General features: G+C 36.7%; 1 protein-coding gene and 1 pseudogene across 8 annotated transcripts in view; both read right to left on the bottom strand.

Moving 5' to 3' along the window:
• Positions 1-25,315, bottom strand: part of ROBO1 (roundabout guidance receptor 1) — a 1,247,412-nt gene that overhangs the window by 248,965 nt on the left and 973,132 nt on the right. The gene's annotated exons all lie outside the window — the stretch shown is intronic.
• Positions 1,208-5,346, bottom strand: LOC149126953 (large ribosomal subunit protein uL30 pseudogene; annotated as a pseudogene). The gene has a single exon (XR_016232085.1). The product of XR_016232085.1 is annotated as a large ribosomal subunit protein uL30 pseudogene (transcript).

The following is a 25,315-nucleotide window of genomic DNA, read 5'->3' on the forward strand; positions in this document are numbered from 1 at the left end:
TTGGAACTTCAGTGTTTAATTATGGAAGTTCAGATATAAAAAAAAGTCATGATATAATGAAAGTTTTTAAAAAGTAAGAGTTGGAATCAAGTAAGTCTAGAATAAAACCCTGACTTTTAAACATTGTTTGTTTAATTATATGAGAGACAGAGAGAGGAAGACAGAGAGAACCTCAACTGCTGGTTCACTCTCCAAATGCCCACAACAGCTAGGAGGTCCAAAGCTTAGCGCCAGGGCCTGATTCCTGGATTCCCATGTGGCTGACAGAAGCCGTCACTTTTGCATCATCTGCGGCTGAACTGACTGGAAGCTGGAATTGGGAGCTGGAGCCAGGAATTGAACCCAGGCACTCAATTATGAGATGAGTGGGGTCCTAACCAGTGTCTTTACTGCTAGGCTAACTGCTTGCCCTATGTCCTGATTTGACTGTATGAAAGATGAATTAATTTAGGCCAATTATTTAGATCCTATTAAAAAAAGCATCCTGGCTTAGAGGGTAAAGCTGCCACCTGTGATGCCGGCATCTCATATGAGTGCCTGTTCAAGTTCCAGTTGCTCTACTTCCAATTGAGCTCCCTGCTAACATGCTTAGGAAAGAAGCGGAAGATGGCCCAGTTCCTTGAGCCCTGCAGCCACTTGGGAGGTGCTGAAGAAGCTCCTGGCTCCTGGCTCCTGGCTTCAGTCTAACCCAACACTGGCTGTTGCAGCCATTTCGAGAGTGAGACAGTGGATGGATTTTCTCTCTCTCTCTCTCTCTCTCTCACTCTCTCTCTCTCTTTCTGCTTTTCAAATAAATAAAATAAATCTTTTAAAAAATAATTAAATTATTTGAAAGGCAGAGATACAGAGAGGCAGAGGCAGAGAGAGAGAGAGAGAGATCTTCCATTCGCTGGTTCACTCCCCAAATGGACACAATGGCAATATGCACAAATGCCTATAAGAAAGGTTTCCCTTTTGACTCAGAACAATTCAAAGGTGAAAAATTAAGTTTTCTTTTCTTCATAGACAAAAAATCTCACAAAATTTTTCACACAATAAAAGTGTGCCCTAGTTTTGCATGTGAGGAACTGCTGGTTAAATTTATCACACACACAGATTCACACAATAGTCAAAGGAAGACAAGTCACCAATACAACAGCTTATTTCAATTTGACTGTAACAGTTCTTTATTATCTGACCAGATTACAAAAATACCATAGCAGACAGCTTAGTTCATCCTTCTGATAAGTCTACTGATTCGGTCTTCCCTATTGCCAGCACCTCCACCCTCTACAAAATGAGTGGTCGTCTTCTTCATCCCACCTTGGGGAGAAGATAACTTGACGTTGCCACAAGAAGTTACTTGCTTCCTCAAGTGTCCCCCAACAGTACAGATCCCATGAATCAGATCCTCCACGTAGATGATACTATATTTACCAAAAGACCAGGCAATCAGAATGTTATCTGTCAAAACAGTTCACTTCTTATTGATTTGCCATAGCCACACTTGTAAATTAGTTCATTTACTGACTTCAGATTTGGATGCACCCAAGAGATACAGGGTTCCACAATCCTCAGCATGTACACTGAAGCCTTGTTGAGCTTAACAAAGGTGCCACTGAAGATCTGATAAAGACTAAGAAGCTGCAACACTTTTCCAGACTTTGAGGCTCACACCATTGACACCACTGACCCTGATGACAAATGCCAATCTGGGCTCTGCAGGTACATAGCAGTTGCCGACTTTTCTTTTCATCCTCACAAACTAGATTTCAGTTCTGTACATCCGCCTGTTTTCTTTGTGATAGTGCTTAGATTTTTCATAGATAAGCTTCCTCCTTGCCTTTCGAAGCATCTTTTGGGCAAACTTTTTTCTGAGGTGCTTGATCCTCAGCTCTGGAAATCCTCCACTTTTTCTTAAGGGTTTCTAACATAGCAGAAACTGTCTTCCTCTCTTGGGCACCCTCCATGGTTCCAGCCGGAAAAGACAAAGCCTCTAATTTGACATTCATCCCCCTTATCTCTGCTTCTACATGTATTGCCTGATATTTTTGTTCCATCGTGGAAATAAGACTTTCTTCCTTCACAAGCTATTCCTTTCACCTCACTTTTTTTTAAATAATTATTTTATTTATTTGAAAGACAGAGTTACAGAGAAAGGCAGAGACAGAGAGAGAGGTCTTCCTTCTGCTGGTTCACTCCCCAGATGGCTGCAATGGCTGGAGTGAGCCAATCCGAAGCCAGGAGCCAGGAGCTTCTTCCGGGTCTCCCACATGGGTGCAGGGGCCCAAGGACTTGGGCCATATTCTGCTTTCCCAGGCCACAGAAGAGAGCTGGATGGGAAGAGGAGCAGCCGGGATAGAACTGGTGCCATATGGGATGCCGGTGCTTCAGGCCAGAGCTTTAACCTGCTATACCACACCACCAGCCCCTCATCTCACTTTTTTAAATGCTATCTTAAAATATTTTTCATCAACCCCTTTTTCCTTTTTTTTTTTTTTTTTTTTTTTGACAGGCAGAGCGGACAGTGAGAGAGAGAGACAGAGAGAAAGGTCTTCCTTTGCCGTTGGTTCACCCTCCAATGGCCGCCGCTGCAGCCGGCGCACCGCGCTGATCCGAAGGCAGGAGCCAGGATCCAGGTGCTTTTCCTGGTCTCCCATGGGGTGCAGGGCCCAAGCACCTGGGCCATCCTCCACTGCACTCCCTGGCCATAGCAGAGAGCTGGCCTGGAAGAGGGTCAACCGGGACAGAATCCGGCGCCCCGACCGGGACTAGAACCCGGTGTGCCGGCGCCGCAAGGTGGAGGATTAGCCTATTGAGCCACGGTGCCGGCCGAATCAACCCCTTTTTCAATAAAATTCTATTTAAATCCCAATTTGGACTTTATTTTAAGACACGAGTTTCTTCAAATACATACAAAACAAGTGAGGTTTGGTTGTCTTTGAATATAGGTAAATGTTTTATAGTTTAAAAACATCATAGTCATAACATTTCCAGTCACATTTGCAGAGACACTGCTAAAACTTAAAAAAACAAACAAACAAAAAAAAACTGCAAGCCTAATAGTAAGGATCAGAGAATGTAAGGAAAGCCAAACCAGTTTTGTGTCAGCAGAAAATGTGCCTTGTAGCAAAATGATCTCCAGCCAGATGATGTTACTCATTAAATGATCCGATTTAGAATAGCTGAAGTCAAAAATGAAGAGCACAGAAGCAAAACATGTAGAACAGGGAAGCTGATGACAAGCTGACCAAAATCTTCCTAAGAAAAAGAATTAGAAATCTCCTAGTCTCAACAGAAGTCTGTTCTAAGACATCCAAATGTCTCTTTCTTCAAAGAGACAGTGTCCATAAATGCTTGTGCCATCACTCTGTAGAAAGCCAGGACAGAAGCAAAACCCACATTCAACTGTTGATTTTTTTTCTCCTGTTCCTTAAATCATATCATCAGGAAGAGACTAACTGGGTACATGCACCCCCAGAAGATGTCATTTTCTCGTAAGATGTTTAACAGGGTCCCTACCTGACAAAATGCATTACCTATATGTCAGACCTATTTCCAATTCAAGAGACTGTAGCTTCATGAAATCTGATTTGGATATCAACTGCAAAGTGATACTCTCTCTGGGACAATCATCTCATAGAGAAAGTGCTGATACTGTTCAATCTCAGAGCCTTAATTAAATCTGTCATGTCCCAAGGGTTTTTATTAAATAAAAGGAATGATGACCCCTACTAAGATTTTGAAAGGCCTGGAATATCCACAAGGATCACTTTGCTGAGGTTTCTATTGGAATAAAATATTTTTCATTCAAAGAATAATACCCACCATCTCAGATACCCCAAAACCTCTGAATCAGCACACTCACATCCCTGTTCGTTGCATGGCCATGTAGCTGTAACGTTTTCTATTTTCCCTGATAAGTCCTAAGTCAGCTGTAATTCATTAAGGAAGTTGTTCCAGCCAAATTAAATTTACCAGAAACACATCAGCTGACATAAAGGAACTCGGCTGCAGTAATGGATTCAGAAAAGACCAGCTAGTTTTTAAGAGTTACTCCTTTAATCTCATGTAATCCTTCAGTGAATATACAAAGCACATTATATTATGTAGAATAATTAGTGTACACTGGCACATTATTGCTTAAATGAACTTTTGGTTTATTGAACCATTACAGAATCATCTTTCTCAAAAAATGGTCTTAACTCTGTAATTTGACTCATTTTGAAACCATAACATGCCATGATTTTGGAATGAAAGGAATAGTTCCTTAGAAAAGGCAATGTTTCAACATCTATGGAAAAACCTGAGGTTGGTAAGAGATCAATCATAAAGAAATAAATGTGTGCATAGTGTACAAGTTGAGAGCTGGCTATGTGAGAGGTATTTCCTTCACCAAGGACCCTGTTGGAGTTAAGAGGAAAGAGTTCCATTGACTTGCTTCATATGTTTCTATGCACAGAGATGATAAAAGGATAGAGTTACATATGGTGGGCTCTTGTTCCCTAACTCTGGCTCAGCCATAGCCCTTCATCATTCATAGTCAGCAATTCTGCACATTCTCTTCTCATACAACCTACATTTTCATACATTATATACTCTCCTGATTAATTGTTCTTAGCATCATGTATTGAGATTTGGGGACCTCAGTTGATATAACTGTAGGGTGACTGCCTGGCAGCTGACATTTTGAATTTGGCAGTTACCATCTTTCTCTAGGCAGCAATATTTCAATTATTATTTTAACTTACGTTTGCACATGTACTTATGTATGTGTACATACATATATACTTCAATTTTATTCTTACTGTATAAAAATGAAGAGGACATGAAAAATTAAATGCTGACAATAACAATAAACATAGACTTCAAAATATAATTATAAATCTAAACAGGATATGTAGAAGGAGTATAAAGTTCAACTGAATAATTCGATATATGCATTTGTTTCAATTGGATAAGAAACAAAAGAACATACATGAGACTTAAGGGAACTACTGCCAAACACAATTTTTAAACAGTAAACTATGAAGAGTGGGAGTGCAAGTGGGAACGCAGGCAGGGTAGGAAGAATCATTATGTTCTTAAAGTTGTATTTTTGAAATGCATGGTTTGTATATCATAAATAAAAGGTTTCTGGGGGGGAAAGATTTTAAAAAAAAGAAAAAATGTCAGAACATAAAAAAGCAAAAAAAAAAAAGAAGAAAGAAACTATGTGTTAGACTTTTTGAAATATTTCTTACCTTGCTTGCAATTTCCTCAGGACACAGAGAAGACTGTGTATTGTTTGACATCATAATATTTTGTTTCTAAGAATTTAATTAAGTTATAAATGACAGAGGTCATTATATTTCCTGAATCAATAAAGATATCTGAAACCCAAAAAGTTAGAGACTAATCCAAGTTCATAAAGAAGGTGACCTCCAGTAGTCTTGCTGATTGTTATACCTTGGTATCTGTGGTGGGTTGGTTCCAAGGCCATCAGTGGATATCTACCAATGTTCAAGTCACTTCTATAAAATGACAGTATTTGCACAGAACCTCCAACAATTTCCTGTATATGTTAAACCATCCCTAGATTAATTATAAAAGCTAATACAACATAAATGCTACATAAATAGTTGTTGTACTGTGTTGTTTAGGGAATAATAAAGAGAAAAATGTCTGTACATGCTCAGTACAGACATTTGTTTCTGAATATTTCTGACTTGCAACTGGTTGAATCCATGGATTTGGAACTTATGGACATTGAGGGTTCACTGTACTTCACAATCTTTATATGTGGAATCATGTCTTTCTGATATTGGGTTCCCCTGAGAAAAAGCACAAAGTGTGTTTGTGTGCTGTGTGCACATATGCATGTCTGTCTGTGTGTGTATGTCTACTGAGAGATTCATTTTCAAGTAACGGCTCACAAGATTTTGGGGGCTGTCAGGTCTGTAATTTCCAGGGCATGCCAACAGGCTGGAGACCCAGGAAGGGCAAGCTTTGCTGCTCCAATCTGAAGACAGTCTGGAAGAATTCCATCTTCCTTGGGGGAGCCTCAGTCATTTTCCCTTGAAGCTTTCAACTACTTGGAGGCCCACTCACACTATGGAGAGCAATCTGCTTCATTTGAAGTCTTTTAAATTAAATGTTAACTTAGTCAAAAAGATTTTCACAGGTAACACTTACACTGGGGTTAACCAGCATGTGGGTACCAATACATAGTCAAGTAGATACATACTATTAACCTGTATATAGTACTGAAAGACCCAATTTGGGAAAAACCAAAACCCGAGACTATTAGCATTTTGATGTACCACCATCCAAATACTTAAATAAAATCCATACTCTGTAGTCAGGTACTTTTTTGTATAGTCAAAGAAGTTTCAGTATGGAAAGTCAAGGGGCAGATTAGCTTATCCAGTAGCTAAAAAAAATCTGACTATAATATTAATTTTCCTTATTCATCTTCTCAGCATGAAACTCTTCTCCTGCAAGTTGATTTTCACTGATGTTGCATTTTCTTAGTTTCATGTTATGCATATTTAGTCTTCCAGAATGTAGTTTTATCTTGTCTAAAAGGCCAATTTTCCAACAAGCTCAAGAGAATTTCCAGTAGGGCAAAAGGTGGTCAGTGGAACAGATTGCACTGCTAGAATGCATTAATTTATTACTGTAGTCTTCATTTGAAAATGTGTGCTTAATGACCTAGGAAAATGTTGCATGTATCCAAGCATAAGAACAATAATTTACTGGCAGGCAAGTTTCCCTTTACCATACTAACCCTAAAACAAATGATTCCATCATGCAAACGGATGCAAAATGATAGGTGTATGAACTTAATTAGAATTAAATGCAGTTTATACTTGGCATCCCACAGTACAACTACCTCATGATTTTGATCATATGAGTATGAAGAATCATGGAGCCTGGAAACTCTAAAAAGATCTCAGACTATTTCTACCCTAAGCTCCTTATTTTGAGGATGAGCAAGCTGCTGACTTTGACAAAGGTCAAATAGCTTGTCAGGTATAGAACTATGGGAGGCATCTTGGTGCTTTCTGTTCTTCCCGCTATCATGGGTGGCTTCCCAGTGGGGAAAGTTCTTGACTCAAGATTACATGAAATCAATTATAAATAATATGCAGCATAAATCATACAATCTAGAATTTTACCAACTAGATAACTGTAGAAAAAGAAGTTTCAAATATTCTCACAATAAACTTTATGATGGAAACAACGTAGAATGTTTCTCAGGGAGCCACTAAGCAGATGAGGGAGCAACATTAACCCAAACTCAAAAACTTAAAGGCATAGTTGTTTGCCCTTAAGGTGTTGTAAAGAAATCACTGCCTGGAAAAATCACTAAAATTGTAGTATTGCTAGCAGAGTAATGAAAATATAATTTTTAGTTTCCATCAATAATATACTGCATAACTGATTTTAATTATGTTGTCTTTAAAAAGTAAAGTAACACGATATCTGAAACAGAAATTAGTCTTCAATACATATTTCACAGAGTAAAAAGGGGGGTTTTCTCCCTTTATCTAAGAATTATAAAGTTATAAGAATAGTCAGTTTCAGGAAGCACATGCAATTCTTAATATATTGGTAAAAGTAAACAGATTAAATATGTACTTACTACATTTCATTGTTTTTCCTTCTCTATTGGTGGCATCGTTTACAATTCAAGGGGACAACAGCGCATGATTAACTCTGCAGCATTTGTCTTATACCCTTTTACCGCTAGTCCATTTTTCTGTCCTCAACACATCTCCATAGCAGTTAATAAGAGTTAGGCAGTGTGGTTATAGGCCCTGTCCCCACCTCCAACATGAGGGGAGAGCTGTGATAACATGAGTATGGACATGTCATCAAAATCTAAGGATTTTCACTTCTGTTTTCCCTAGGGTGGCTCTTAGATTGGTGCCTGTTGTCACTCTTGAGAAAGACCATAAAGCTCCTTCTTGAGATAAGAAGAGGGTTTTAGATAACAGGGGTTCTCACTGGCCCTTAGAAGGAGAGACTGTAGTTAGAAGTTGGTTGTGTGACTTGTTTCCATTGGTAAATAAGAGCCAATTTGTACAAAGATTTTTCACGATGGCAATATACAAATATTAGCTAGCATTACTGGAATGTTTGAAGACTTGTCCTTTTTGTAGGGCTCCAGAAAGATAAAAATGGGGAAAGTGGACAGGATGAAAAAACACATAGTTGTGGGAAAATTTTACAGAGTTTTACTTTCAAATCTGTATAGATGTAGTGTAGCTAAATAAAGTAGAGGTGACACAACCCAGGCATGCAATTGTAGAATCGTCATCCAGTTTCATTAAAATTCTATAATACAAAATCCACTCATGGCGACTCGCATCCAAGATCTGGTCAAGCTTCTAATCCTGATTTTTCTTGCTATGTATCTCATCTGCCTCTTGGTCCCTGTTAAACTAATCTTAAGAGTTTGCCCCTGCATTTCTCAGCATCAGGTTAGAACAGAACTCATGCCATAAGCAGGAGGCTCTGCTATCAATACTGAGCTTGCTGATGTTGCCAACCTTATTACTTCATCACTTAAATACAAATGCATGCTGGCTGCCCCTTGCTGAAGGAATCCTTGGAGACTATGAGCCATAATTTCATATTAAGGAAAGGAGGAGGGCAAATGGAATGACTCATTAGGTCATTCTGATAATTAGTAGGGGCAACAGGAATAGAACTTAATTCTCATGAATTTCTGGCAAATCATTACCAGGATATAAATGTAGAAACAGATTCAGAACATAGCTGGAATACGTACTAATGAACCACTATCCCCAGATTTCTGCTTTGGTAACCCCAGATCCTAATTTTAAAGCCACAATCACAGACCAAGACTTCCCAGACACATGGGAAAATCTGATTATAAACAATACTAATTACTTCCACAGCTTTGATAGCACAAATAGCAAAGCTGACCTGTCTTAAAAATTATATTAAGAACTCTTCCATAATAAATAGGCAGATGAATAGAAACATCCTGAAAATAACTTGGTTCAGTTAAATATGTTTTAAATTTTAATTTATTTATTTGAAAGGCAGATAGAGACAGATAGAAGGAGTGACAGAGTGAGAGAGAACAGTAAAGGGTTCAGTCATCCTCCAAAAGCCAGAGACAACCAGGGGTAGATCAAAGCCAGTAGCTAGGAACTCAGTGCAGATCTCCTACATGGGTGGTAGGGGCCCAGTCACTTCAACCATCAACTGCTGCCTCCCAAAGCCCATACTAACAGACAGTTGGAATCAGACACCAGAGCCAGGATTGAACCCAGACACTCTGATGTGGTATACAGTGTCTTAACTGCTAGGGTAAACACTCATCCCTAAAATTGAACTTTGAATATAAACTTCATATCAGGGAAAAAATAAATGAATTTATCCCTATTCTATTATATCTCAATGTTCCCTACTACATTTGACATTTGCTAAATAGTTAATAAAATATATAGCACATTCAAGTGGGCACAATCCAGTGGAGATGGCTCACTATCTAACCACCATAAAATGACTATGATGTAGTCTACATATGAGTATCTCACCACTCACAACCATTCACCAAAAGTGTCCAGAATATGAGCATGCAGGCATTGGGGGAGGTTGATATAGGAAACAAATGTTGTAAAATATTAGTCACTGTTAAGGCTTGGCAGTAGCTACATAGGGGTTAATTACACTACTTTTTCCTACCTGTGCAGTTGTTTCTAATTTCCAAAAGAGAAAGGAAAAAAAACTCACTCATCTTCATACACCTTTCTGTTTATTTGATGTACGTTAATTTTCTCCATTCAACAGCACACAGATGATAATTCGGTGTTAGATCATCTTAAATTACTGGTCCCTCCAGCTAATCCTTCACCAGTCTTGTTCTTTTCTAAACTCAGAGTACTTTATGTGATTCATCCTTTGTTCTTTTGTGTAAACAAAGATATTTATGCAGGTGCCTATGCTCCACCTTTAAAGTACATCACAGCCAAAATTAATTACTGAGCAAGAGAGACCTCAGGGTTTATCTCCTCCATTTCCTTTATTCAGAAGAAGGTTAACCTCATGAGCTACATGACATCTGTCTCTCATTGTTAAATAGTGATGCTTGAGGCTAACTCATTCACTCATTTTTTTCACTCATTCATTTATTCAATGAATTTCTTAGAGGATGAATGAAAGCTAACACTTTGTGAAGAGTCAAGTGTACAAGCAACAAGAGTGGTTCTTCAGTATTCTGAAAGCAGAGAATAGTGATACCCAATCTATTCAGATGAACTGGAACGTTAGGTAGGTGGAGCACCTAGCACGAAGCACTGATTAAGGATAGCAGTTTCTTATAAAAAGGGACTCAAAAGTGTGTGGCAGCACTGGACGTACAGAGTGCAACCCAAGCAGATGCACTGGAGAGAGAAACAAGGTGATATATTCAGGCAACCAAACACAGTTCAGTTTTACAATAACAAAGGTTGGAGGTAAAGGAAGACCACAGAGGAAGCCATTGATCTAACAGGGGGCAAGATAACAGAGGGCCTCCCATCCCACGTTAAGGGTCTTGGACTTTATCCTGTAGGTAATTAGAAACCAAAGGTTTAAACAAGTAAATGATGTGGTCAGATTTCCATTCTAGATAGATCACGGTAGACACTCTGGGCAGGGTTGATTTCAAAGGGATATCAGTCAGGGCACTCTTACAATAATCCAGATGAGCGATCATAAGGGATTCATGTAGAGCGTTGAAAAATAAGAATGGGAGAAATTGTTTATGAATTTAGTTCCTCAATTAATCAGTGCTTAATATTTAATTACATGTGGAGAATAGGGTAGGGATACAGTAATGGAAAAATCAAAGATTACTCCCAATTATTTAGCTTAGTTGACCAGAGAGCTGGTTGCAGTAACAACTGATATTGAGACATTGAAGAAGGAAGTTTCACTGTACAGATGAACTCAACCTCGGTTATTAGGATTGTAGTGTGGAGTAAAAGATGTACCAGATAAAGCGTTTTGTGCTAAGCATTGCATACAGAAACTATAAAGAAAGGTCTGAGGGAAAAAAGAAATTGGGAACTCAGCAGCATATCTGACACTGAGATCCTTAACAACCTGAGTTAGGAAGAGTGTGCAGAGCAAAAACACAAACCAATAAAAATTAACTAACGGTAACAACAAAACAATGAGTGATATTCAGATTTTGGTAAACAGCAGTTCTGGGATAAGCCGAGAGAAGAGACAGTAAGCCTACATTAGAGTATATAATTTCGCAGAACCTATGAAATAATATAACAAAAGTTCAAAATAGAATATAGGGACTGGAGAATTATTGCTCATGTACTGCAAACAGAAGAACATCAGTGAGCTAATTAAGAAGACTTAAAATACAGTGATGGTGACCAAATGAGATACAGCAGTGCACAGAGAATTGAATGTTAATAACTAGCAATAATTAGGGTATACAAATTTCTGAAAACGTCCTAACGGAGTCAAAGAAGGAGAGGGAGGGGTAAAAAAGAGAAAGGCAGTGTGTGTGTGTGTGTGTGTGTGTGTGTGTGAGAGAGAGAGAGAGAGAGAGAGAGAAAGAGAGAGAGAGAGAGAAAGAGAAGGAGAGAGATATCCAGGGATATACTTTGTATAAGGTAGTTACTTTGGATGTGAACAGCTTGGATATGTTTTTAAAAAGTTCACAGGAAATGAGACATTGGGCAGTAAGAAAGAATAACTCGATAGAGTAAGGGAAAGAGGAGGCCCAAGAGGGAACAATACAGTAAGCGACTGCCTATAGAAAAGGATACAATAATAATGTGATTTTCTTATTAATAGATCTCCAAGTCTTCCACACTCAAACCATACCCACTGATTTGTATTCATTTCATCATCAAGGTGTTAGGCTACATTACGATCAAAACTATTACTAAGGGCAGATTCTAGCCTAGAAGTTAAGATGCTGGTTGGGATATTTCATTACATTATCAGTGTACCTGGATTTTAGTCCCAGCTCTACTTCCTGCCAGTGCACACCTAGAAGCAGCAGGCAATGGCTCAAATAGTTGGGTCCCTACTATCTACATCAGAGATTCAGACTAAGTTCCAGCCTCCTGTCTTTGGCCTGATCAGCTCCAGCTCTGTGGGCGTATGAGGAATGAACCAGTCTATAGGAGCCTTTCTCTCTCTCTCATCATTGACTCTGTTTCTCAATAATTTTTAAAGACTTATTTATTTATTAATTTGAAAAGAGATACAGAGGGAGAAGCAGAGAGAGATCTTCCATCTGCTGGTTCACTCCCAAAATGTTCGCAGTGGTTAGGACTGGGCCAAGCTGAAGCCAGGAGCTTCTTCTGGGTCTCCCACATGGGTGCAGGGCCCCAAGCAGGAACATCAGCAGGGAGCTGGACTGGAAGTGGAGCAGCCAGAACATGAACCAATGTCCATATGGGATACCTGCTTAACCTTCTACACCACAGTGCCAGCCTCTCAAATAATTTAAAAAAAATTTTTTTTAATTATCACTATCATGGAGATCAGTAATTTTTTTGGAAAACTATAAAACAAGTTTTAAAAGGTAAAAATTATTAATTTATTCATATTCTTCTTATCTAGCCTTGGATGACCATCTGGGAACTTTCAAACTAGCTGACCTTAGGGACTAGCCTTGATTTCAACCAAAGTAACTAAATTATTTGAAATTAAAATGGCACTTCATTTTTATAAGCACATTCTAACAATATTTAAGCTCTGAGTCATTAATTCCAGAATGTTGTAATCACTTTATAGTAAACTGTTACCATAGGATACGTTTTCCTTCTTTCCCCTTATTTATGGACACAAGTATGTTTTCAAAAATGTAAACTTTTGTGCATATAAAGATTTGACAGTAAAATGACTGGAGTAAAAATATTGTTCTTAATAATGCTTTAAAAACAATGCATTAGGTTTGTTCTAGAGGAACGTTTCACTTTCTAGATGGACTATTGTAACAGAATAAAGCCAAAAGATGAATCAATGGCTATTCTATATTAAACAGATGTTTTTGTCATCTAGTTTTTTCATTACTCATAGAACAGAAGGTTCCATTAGAATCACCCCTCAAGCCCCACATTTCAAGGAACTGAAATACTTTTTCATCTGTGAGTAATGTCATCACGAATTAGATATTTAATAATGTTCTCCAAATGTTGTCTTATTTTGCTTTCTAGAAGGAACAAAGGGCAATCAATAGAAAAGTAAATTGCCCCCAAGAAAACACCAAGATAAGCATTTGCTAGTAAAGATGCAGAGAAGAGCTCAGAAATGAGATTTATAACTTGGCAGACAAGACACCTGAACATGACATTTTTAAAAGACAGTGATTCAGTGCCATGGGTTTATAAGCAACATTATTAATGCCTCCAAATGAAAAGAATGAAGATACTGCTATGACACAGTGGCCTATATTCTTCACGTTACAATCCTGTCCGCTAAATTTCCTACAGGGAGTGCTTACAAAGCAGTAATTTCTAGGCAAAAATCCTACCGGGAAATGATACACCCATAGTTTTACGCAGACATTCTGTCTAAGAAATTATATCAACTTAGGAATTATAAATTCCCACATCTAATCAGCTGGGAAATGCATGTTTCTATGTATTCTTAACTGCTATATTAATGTTCTATATTTCAATGTAGTAAGACGGCCAAATTAAACATTTTTAGAGCCCTAGTCATATATTCAGGTATTGAACTAAAATTATTCCTACCTTGGAAAAGCAAAAGTCTAATTAATTATAATCTTAGGGCTGATATTTTTCATTCTATGTCTTAATATTTTTGAAGCACTTAAAGGCAAATTTTAACTTACTTCAGCTATTTTTGTCATGTAATTGGATAATTCCAAATTGGTAAGGCTAAATTTATTGACTAGAAATTAGTAACATAGAATTCTAGAAAGTTCGAAAGATAAAATACACAATTGAACAATGTTGTCTAATCCAATTTATCCTTGTTATTCTGCCATGTAGAGACAGAATATGTTTTATGGGAGATATTTATAAATCAGTACTTAGAAATGCCTTTATTTCCCTATTTCAATTATGAATGAGAAGTCTGGTTCTCTTTCAAAACTATCCCCCAAACGAATCTTGGCATGTAGACATTTCATTAGAAAACATGAAAAGTACTCATGTTGGGCAGTTTCAATTGAAAACTGCAAACCAAATAATTCAATAATTGTGTTAAATAAAAATAAGAATGTGGTTTCTAGTGTTAGGCCCAAAAAATAGTAAAATAGCCATTTGCTGAACTAAGTTGTAATGGGGATGAGTTGACCTGTACAATAACAAAGAAAAGCATCAGACTCGTCCAAAATTGTGATCCACAGAGCAACAACACAAAGAGGGGTCACTATGGAATCCACGCAACTTTCCATTACATTTTATTAAAATTTATTTTGTTTATTTGAAAGGCAGACAGAGAGACACACAGACAGAAATCTCTTACCCATTAGTTCACTCCCCAAATGCCAAGCAACCCCAAAAATCTTTCTATTCATGAAAGAATTTATGCATCACATCTTAGCGCTAAACCTAAACATGATATAATTATTTGTAAAAAATGTGAAGTGAGAACAGATATCATATGAAGGAATTATAATTATAAGTGAATTGACATAAATAATAAATGACATATCAAATAATTAAAATATGTTTACTGAAATTCTGCACAATTAAATAGAGTTTAATCATCATAATCTCCTATATATTTTTCAGAGAATTGGCATTCATCAGCTCCTAACTTGAACACAAGAGCTCAACACAGAAATTGTTTTGGGTGGGTGGCATTAGGTGCTGTAGTCAGTTGCTGCTTGAAATGCCCACATCCCACATGAGAGTGCCTAGTTCCAGTCCCAGTTCCTCTGCTTCCAATGGAGCTTTCTGCAAAGGCACCCCCTGGGAGGCAGCAAGTAATGGCTAAAGTACTTGGGTTCATGCCACACACAGGAGAGACTGAAACTGAGTTACAAGTTCCTGGATTCCACCTGGCCCAGGCTTGCCTGCTGTTGCCACTTGGAGAGTAAACCAGTAGATGAAATCTCTCTGTTTTTTTTCTCTCTCTCATATTCTCTCTCTCTCTCTCTCTCTTTCTCTATCAAGTAAGATTTAAAATAAATAAGCAAAAACTTTAAAAAGCAAAGATACAGGTAGTTTTATTAATAAATACACAATTAAAAATCCCCAAACAATTGAGAATATGCCCAATAATATATATGATGTTACCAATCAATGGGAATTTTTGTGAATACGATTCTCTTTAAAACAGCATTACTGATAGTAGAAAAATAGCTCCTTAATAGTATGTAAAAATTGATATTTTCTGTCTAATAAATCATATCTAATAACATTTAATCATGTGGTAATATTATTAAACTCTGAAAGATAAAATTCTACCATAATTTTTAATGTTATCCTGAATGTTCCATTCAATGAATTAGGAAAGGAATATATCAAGTGTGTACATTGGAAAATAAATGGCAAAACTATTGTTACTGATGTCATGAACATTTACATGACAATGTAAAACATCAGCTGGAAATGTATGGGAATATATAATAAAGTATTCAAACTAAATAATAAAATATTTTCCTCTCCTGTTTTATACCAACTAAGAAACACAAAATAATTCATTCATTGTAGCCATAAAGTATACAAAAAGAAATTTTAAAAATAAGCAGGACCAATATGAAGCAATAAACACCTATGTCTATATGCATGCACACAAAACTATATGTACACCTTTAAAAATAATATCAGGGCCTGACTCGGTGGCATAGTGGATGAGGCTGCTGCCTGCAGTGCTGGCATCCCTAATGGGCTCTGGTTTTAGTCCCGGCTGCTCCACTTCTGATCTAGCTCTCTGCCATGGCCTGGGAAAGCAGTGGAGGATGGCCCAAGTGCTTGGACCCCTACACCTGTGTGGGATCAGCCTAGCTCCAGTCATCTGGGGAGTGAACCAGCGCATGGAAGACCTCTCTCTCTCTCTCCCTCTCTCTCTCTCTGCTTCTGCATAATTCTGCCTTTCAAATAAATAAATAAATCTTTAAAATAAAAGAATAATATCAAATACCAATGAATAGGTAGAAAAACACATACTATGGTTCATATTGAGGTAATTCCTGATTATAAATATGGACCATCCCCTCAAGCTATTAATTGAACATTAACATTCAACTAAATCCTCAAGTTTGCATATATACCTGAATTGAATCTTCAGCTTTTCACTTTTATCTTAAAAACTATCTTAAAACTTCAGCTGATGTGGAGGTTCACAGTTCTGGACACATTCATACTTCCATTGAAGACTACTGTAGTCATAGATTCAGCTAACATACTAACATCTTGGGTTCAAATCATATTATTTAAAGTTTATTCCAGATTGACAAGAACTTACAATTTTGCTTTTCCATACCCCCTTTTAACTGACTTCACAAATGGTCATTATAGAAGAAACTACAAAAAAGAAAAAGCTGTCCATGATCATCATTACAGGTCATGTTGATAGCAATTGCAATCTATGTGTACTGAAGGATCAATGTTTGACCAACAATCTTTCTAGCTCTTTCCTCTGTGAATTATTATTTGGTTCAACAACTTGCAAAGCCTATTACTATTTTCCATTCTTCCACTTAGACGAAGGTCTTCAGCCTTATTTCCCATCCTATACCCCCATCATGCACACTTCCAACACTCCTTGAACTTGACCAGACCTAGCTTTTAAATGTTTACTATTGAATAGTGTCATATTGTTCAACTGTTTTTAATTATGTGTTTGTGATAAACAAATTAAAATATCCATTCAGATATCCTAGGAGATCTTTCTGTAGGTGCATCTCTGTTCTCAACCTTAATGGAGGATCACTGTCCATAACCTATTGATCTAAATCACCAGATTTTCCAGAAGGTAATAAAAAAATAAGTCAAGATTGATTATATTGCATTACAGTTGCTCAACATCCAAAACAGAAGTTTCATTGCTGCCATTTTTGATTGACCTCTAAGTGTTCATTTAAATGTCTGTTATTATTATATTTATTATTTATATATGTTATCAGTGGCCTTCCCTATTCCAGAAACTTGTACTGGTTTCCCTAGTCCAGAAACCAGGCCTAGGTTTGTATGTGCCTTTTTCAATATCACATGTTGGTAACACTAATGGTGCATCACAGTATGTCAATTAAAGAAATATTTTTGGGTCTAGAAAAAGACAAACAGTAATAAATAAGTAGTTAGCTTCTGAAACAAACTGCTTCACAATTTTAATAAAGCCACTTCATCAGTAACAAAACCACATTCATCCTAGCAACAGCATTTTTAGAAACTTTAAGCAGTCCCAATTTAAATTACATCTTTACAGACCAAAAACCCTACACTTACCAATATGGAAGCAAAAAAAAATTGTGCTTTTTTTTTTTTTTTTTTTTTTTTTTTTTTTTTTTTTTTCCTGCACCACTTCAGTTAACTCTCCTTTGAACTAGTCCCTTTTCTTCTGATCACAACCATTAGCAACAAAAGCACAAAACACCATTTCCTCTGCTACCTCTCAGGCCATCTGCAGTTAAAATGGTTCTGAATGAATCACCCCCATGAATCATCTGTTTACATTTATTAAGATAACAGAGAACAAATGATAACAAAAAGTATATTAGCTACATGATGAATATGCTACCAGAAGCCACACCGGATATCAATGAAATGTCAGGAAGGCAATATGGAACTATTTCTTACCTGTCAAAAGTTATTTCCAAAATAAATGGACCTCAGGCAGCATGGCCAATGCTTTCATTCTGGCTGTCTTAATGATCAAAGCAAATCATTGCATGATGGATTCAGCTGTTTCAATCACAATCAGAGCCAAAATGAATGGATTAGATGTTCAGCTGTCCTGATCACCCAAAAGGAAATAGATATGGTCTCAGTTTTTTTTTTTTTAAAGAAAAAGATTTACTGTATTTGCTGTGATCAGTGATATACAAAAGTGACTACTAAAACTGCACCATCGTATGGGACAAACAGTATATAGATAATAGTCATCTACTGTTCATATTCACCCTCTATCAAATTGTCTGAACCTGGATTTCATAATTGGGACAACAGTAATGATAGAATATTTAAAAAGATCACAAATGTTTACTGAAGCTTCAGTAAGCGCTATGCATTAGTGTAAGTGCTTCCAGATTTTCTTTCTTCATTCCTCACTGAGATGAGCACTGTTATTAACCACATTTTAAAGATGATGAAATCAAAGCATGAGGTCACGTTTGCAAGAGGTCACATACCTAATAATTGTGCAAAGCTCCATAGCTGGTAATTGACTCACTCTTCTGTCAAATCTCAATCCCTATGTGTATATATATGATTAACCATGAGGTTGAAATTGATATGAAACCAAAAATTAATATAAAATCAATTTCTATTACGATGCAAAATAAGAGTAAGACTTTTAATAATAAACGTTAACTTATCAAAAGTTCATTATAATGCCAACAAAGCAATGTTATAAATTCATGAAATAATATATACTAATGAGGAGCAAAAATCACAGACAAACCAAAAGATGAAATTAAACTATATTCAGCTCTCAGTTATCAAAGTGTATACAGCCCATGGACAAGTCAGAAGGGAAACCTGATTCTGACTCATGCTGCCAGGAGGGCTTCTTCTTGCTGGACAATTTGGGCTTAGAGGAGATTCAGAAAATGTTGGGGCTAGGTCCCTTGGGAAATGTAAAGACCCTCTTCCCTTCTTCAATCAGAACAAGTGCAAGGTCTCTACAGTATCCTGGCCAAGATTAATCAGCAAAGCAGTTGCAGTGCCCAGAATTATTGACAGCTGCCTTGACCCAATTACCTGATTTTGACCATAAATGGAGTGGAAGTAAAGACAGGAGAACTAATTTATGCCACTGGCATAGGGAAGGCGTTTCTAACAATGTCACAAAAGCCAGAGCCATAATAGAAAAAGAAATCAATAAAGTTAATTACTTAGACCTCAATTTTCTCTACTGCAAAAAAAAAATTACGAAGTCAAAAGACAAAAGACAAATGTGAAAATATTTACAATTCCTAAAATATATTACAGAAAACAGCTAGTTTCCCTAATATATAGAGAACTCACACAAATCAGTGCAAAAAACACTCTCAAGAGAATTGCGGAAAAGTTGTTCACAGACATACACACAGAATGTAAATGGTTCCCAAACACATAAAATCACACTTCACACACTATCTATACAAGGAGAATATAAATGAAAAGTACAGGGATGTATCAGATAGGGAAAAGAGTCTATTTTTTAAATGCTGTTACAGAAGATTTTGGAAAAACAGCAACTACCTTTCTTTGCTGGCAGAACAACTGTTGGCGAGAAAAATTTGGCAATATCTAACAAAGTTACAGGAGTGTGTATTTTTTACCCATTCAATGTTAAGAATGCATTTTGCATATAATTATGCACACTTACAAAATGACCTGTTTGACACATTAAAGGGACTCAAAACTATATAAACGTTTATTAAGAAAGAATTGAATTATCATTTTGTTCTCAGAATTGTATCTACAAACTATACTGAATCTGTTAAAAACAAATTAAAGTTTAAAAGGTTAAAAAGAAGGAACTGGATAAAGCACATTCTACTTACACAATTAAATACTGATACAATTAAAATGATAAAAGCTTCATACGTTTTAATATCAGCTGTATAATGTTATCATTTGTATGATAAGCATGTATTTGATTTTATATGTTTAAAACTATCTCTGGGAGGATTCATAAAAAAGCTAGTGATTTGGGGTTTCCTGGGGAGAATAATTAAGATAATAGGGAGATTTTTACCATATATCCTTTTTAATGTTCTTGAAAATCAAACTATGTGAATGTTTTAACTATTTAACACGGATTTACAAATAATAATCTGGCCTTTGGACCCCCAAATCAGTGACTCATTAATTCACTGATTAGTGGACTGAAACTCAGCTTCAACACGGCAATAATCTAAATTTGTAATTCCCTCTCCAGCAGTGTTGTATATCATAGTTAAAAGATTGTTCAGGAAGGGTGAAAGATTTGTTTGTTTTTTTAAATATACTTGATGCAAATATTCTGTTTTTATATATTTCAATTCTTCAAAAGCTGTTGATGTCCCATTATTTAGCTAGATGAGAGAAGTCAAAAACCAACCCCAGCCCAGCCACAACTGTTGGGGGCATATGGGAAGTGAACAAGCAGATGAGAAATCTCTATCAGTCTCTCTCTTTCGCTTGCTCTCTGTCTAAATAAAATAAAACCATTTGTTTAAAATGATAGGTTTATTTTGATGAAAAAATTTTAATCTATGCAGTTTTTTTCATAAATCACATTTTTCATGAACTTCTTGGCATCTTTTTGTAGGCATGGATTTCAAAGTTCATACTTGTATAGAAAACAGCATTTTAGAATCACTTGGGACAAACAAATTCTAAGTTTTCTTCTATAATAAAGCATTTTTCCAAATAATTTTAAGAAAAGATCTGAAAACAAATGACACAAAACAAAATGCTAGGCTAACTTTCATTGTTTTTCATAGACAGACTTATAGCAAAAAAATAATTCCAGAAACTAAAGTTTGAGAATCATTCCTTTGCAGGAAACAAAATATGTATGTGGTTGGGATTATCATCAGGTGACAGGCCTGTATGAGCAGCTAAATGCAATAAGTCAAATGAAAGCATATGGCATAAGTTGAACAGTTGAAATTTCTAAAATTTATGTTTTTATTAATATACAGAGAACATATTTCATATAGTTCATAGATATAACTTTTGAAAGATTTATTTGAAAGGCAGGGTTAAACAGAGAGAGGAGAAAGAGAGAGAGATGTTTTCCATCTACTGGTTCCCTCCCCAAATGGTCACAACAGTTGGGCTGGGCCATGCCAAAACCAGAAGCCAGGAACCAAGAGCTTCTTCCAGGTCTCCCATGAGGGTGCAGGGGCCCAAGCAGTTGGGCAGTCCTCCACTGTTTCCCAGGACGTAAGCAGGGAGTTGTACTGGAAGTGGAACAGTCGGGACTCAAACCAGTGTCCATATGAGATGGTGGTAGCTTAATCTATTATACATAGTGCCTGCCCCTCATAGATAGAATTCTAAGAATATAGTGATACCTCTACCCCCTCCTCCCCCTTGCCTTCTTTTTTTAATTTTTGTAATAACATATTTTTAATTTACCTTATAGTCACGGGCTTAATGCTACACTAAATAAAGAGTTCAACAAGCAAAAAGTCGAAAGACTTGTTCAGCAGACAGGGCTATAAATAATAATCCAGGAGTTGAAATTTTGATTTCAAATGTATTTCACTACGAGTTAGGCTACTGAACTTATCCGTAGCTTATCTGTAAATCAGCAATTATAGAGTTTACCAACCTACTTGCTAAATAAATAACCAGCACCAAGGAAGCCTATATGAACCTCCCCAATCCACTTTACATTAACACCAGTGTTTTAGGAAATAAATTGTAATCATTCCTTTTAGACACATTACATTGCTTTAAATTGCTGTGTTGTGTTCCCTTTATATTGCTTAGAAGCATTCTCATTTTAAAATTCCCTTTGTTCCCCACTAAGCCACGACGAAGGAAATGAGGATTTGGCCTGCTTTACGCAGGAACTCCAAGTGGATTTAGTTAGGATTCAACTAAACTCAGGCCTTCCCCTTCCCAGTCCTTACCTCCTCAGAGATTTGTTTGTGTTTTTGGACTCAGTAAGGATTTTTCTGACCTTTAGCTGCCTGCAATTATTTTTTTTAACCTCCTTTTTCTGGATTATCCAACTGTTTAATATATTCCCACGGAGTCTTTTGGCCTTTCAAAGTGTAAAAGACCTATTAGAAAAGAAGTTTGTGATGCACCATAATTTTACAGGAACAAATAAAAGGTCAAAGGACCTGAGCCCAGAGATGACAGGATGGTTCACAGATAAATCAATACTAGGCTTTGTGTTGACCATGGGAAAAGATTTACGAGCAAAGGGCAAACCATTTAAAGGGTTCAAGGAAACCTGGTGCTTGAGCAAGATCATCGCTCCGCTTTTATCCCTCACCTGAAAATCCACTTGTTCCTCAGTGTAAACATAGATATAACAAACTTTAAGTTTAAAGTCAGACTTTAACATTTAATATATTTTATATACAAGTTTTCCATGGGTTTTCTACTAAATCAAAAGATGATACACCTAGCGAATAATATGGAAGTTCAGATGGCTTCGTGGTTTAGTAATTACCAAATGAAACTTCCATTTGGGAATGGGTAACACCTTGAAATTCCTTCAACACAGTCTTTAGAAAGTGGAGGGATTAGGGTTAAGTGTACCACCAAAACACTGTATCTTCCCTTGTGGGTAAATGCTATTTGAAAAGACATGCCTCACCTATAATAATATAAAATAAAAATAATAAATTAACAAAAATATATATCACTAATAAAAAGATCACTTTATTAAATAAAAGTTATAATTAAAAAGGTTGAAGAAAAAATACTGATCAAACTTTGACATGATTAGAATTTCTGAGATTGTACCAGATGAATCAGATCAAAATACGTCTTTCTGTATACATATTATAGTTGTGCTAAGAAAGTACTCACTACATGAGCCTATTTCAAATTAAGAAAAAGATTTGCTGTAGTGTATCATTCACATATTTTGAAGACTTGGTAGAATAGAAAAGTTTAGATATCATTAATAATTTATTTCAATTATACCTTAAAATGCTAACATTTTAGATATGAGGTGACGTATATTAAAACTGATCTCACCTTTTTATTTTTCCTTTGAAAGCGGCTATTATAAAATCTAAAAGTACAGATGTGGCTCACCTTTGTTGCTGACATTATATTTCTATTGTGTTCCACATGACTAAAGGATGTGATATGTGCACATGACCTAAATGCATCCACTTATATATAGTCCCTAATGAAAGGGAAAATATTTGTGGAGAAAAACTGACCAAATCATAGAATATATTTTCAGGAAGTATACAGCATTAAAAGGGGGGAGCACTCTAAATGCTACACAAGCAAACGCTGCCTTTGCATGGCACAGGTTCAAGAGCGGGTCACTAGGAGCTCAGCATAATGCCCATACTGTCTAGGCAGCCCCCAGGGGAAAGTGAAGGCATGTCTACCTGTTTTAATCCCCCGGTAGCACAGGCAGTTGCTCTGGACGGCTGCAATAAGCTACCTTTCCAGATAAGGTAATGCAAGTGATTATGAAGAAAAGCTTCAAAATCCATGCAGTAAATCATTCAAAAAACAATGTGTTCAGAACTCTTGAGGTGAACAAATTATTTTTCCTGAACTGCTGTAAAGTGCCCTACTTGGCTGTTTTGTAAAGGTGGAGCTTGAAGACCCTGAAATAATGGAATCTGGTTTTATTTTCATATATCATCGACAAGACACTCAAATTAGCCCCAAAGATTTCTTTTCTTTTGCCCAGTGCCTTTGAATGAGGCTTCTTCCTGCCACTAAACACTAGGAAGATGGTAAGAAAGATATAAATGTAAAATCTAATTTGCCAGCTCTTTTGTAATTACAAACAAAACTCCATCATGAAGTTGTCCTTTAGTTAAGTTGCCACGTGGTCAGAACAAGTAAGGTTCCAACAACAGTTTCCTTCCTATGGGCAAGACAAATATAAAAACCAACTGCTTTTCTTCATATTCAAACGTGGAGGTAAATGCCAAATTTTACTTAAATGACTTTTAATCTTATAAATCACCAAGTCATGTTTTACTTCATTGAAGATTTGCTATAACCAATGGTATTAAAATGCAAGAAAATCTGATCCTCATACACCTCCCATGTACCAATGTCCACTCTGAGACATTCCCCAGGGAGTCCAAGCCTTCTCGGCAGTTAAGGCCATCAGTGCCATTTTCATTGCTAACCACGGCATCTTTCCACACAAGCTCTTTCCTAGGAAAAATTCTTAAAGCATATCAAGAAAGTTACTTCATAAATAGAATTTTTGAAAATGTAATCTTTGATTTATAGATTCTCCAACCATGAGAGCATTTTAAGTTTATCAACTCACAAGTCTGGTGTTTTGCTTTGTTTAATTGGTCTATGTAGACATGCCCACACGACGTTCCTAGTGTAGTTAAATATCATTTGCTGACTCCTGACATTATGCTGTTATTACCTTAAAATGGAAACATTCATTTAAAGTATATAAGTGGCACACTTTTAAAGAACCTTTCTGTGGTTTTCCAAAAGCATTCCAAAGAGGTTACTTACATTGCTTTGAAACTGGTTTGAGTTATGAGAAGGCCATAGCCTCAGACCAGCAGCTGAGACAGCAAAGGAGATGAAAGTTTTGAGCTTTGAGATCCAAGGGGAAACACAGCTGCTACAGCTGGTCTGCTCAGATCTCAACACTTAGTACAATGATCGAGAAGGCGATAATGCTGTGTCTCGGCTTGAAAAGTGCATTAATGAAAACAATCCTTAAATAGAACAGGGAAATCGATTAATCAAATCTAGGCTCCAGGCTGCAAAATGAAATGATGTTTTTTTACAAGGCCAGGGAAGGGGAAATCCTCTTAGATTCTTTAAGATATCCACTCCTGAGACATTATCTGACTAAAAGAAAGCAGACAGAGGAAAGAATATAACTTCTTAAGAAACCAAGTTTACCTTGGACAGGTACTACTAAAGAGTTTCAAATTACTGTAACAGAAAATGGGAGTTTGGCAAATACATATCTTCATACCAGGTGCCAGAAATGTCACAGGCCATAGTTTGTTTCTTTTTACCAGTTATACTGCAGAACAGATGTGCAAAGCTGTTAGCTCTTCAAGAGATTCACTGTGCCAGCATGTCGAGTACCTGAAGCTGTATCTCCCAACAGTTGTCAAAGGACAGCAAACAGGCCTCAGTGAATCTGTCACGGAAGCTGTGACCAAATCTAGCTGGGGCACTCCTCCAACACAATTACACATATCTGAAAACTGTAAGACTCCACTTTCCAACTACTAACACCTTCTTTCCAAAGGACTTCAAAGTTCTCAACAGCCATTATCTTATTAACCTTAACAAGCCAGTCAAGCAGGTAAGAGAGTTTACACCTATTATTACACTTATTTTAAAGATAAGGGCCCAGACTTGTGAAAGGCATGTAACTTCTTCAAGGCCACACAGCAAGTTAAAGGGGAAAATAAATGAGGCCAGTTCTTCTTGGTCTAGAAATTCTACACCATTTATTTGAAGTGTGTTCTGTTTTCAGAAAAAAACAGTTAAGATAATTAAATATATGGCACTTCATAGACAATTGTTTTTATATA

Source organism: Oryctolagus cuniculus, chromosome 4, assembly GCF_051225735.1.
Source record: "Oryctolagus cuniculus isolate XC-2025 breed Fujian yellow rabbit chromosome 4, ASM5122573v1, whole genome shotgun sequence".
In the NCBI taxonomy this organism is placed as follows: domain Eukaryota; kingdom Metazoa; phylum Chordata; class Mammalia; order Lagomorpha; family Leporidae; genus Oryctolagus; species Oryctolagus cuniculus.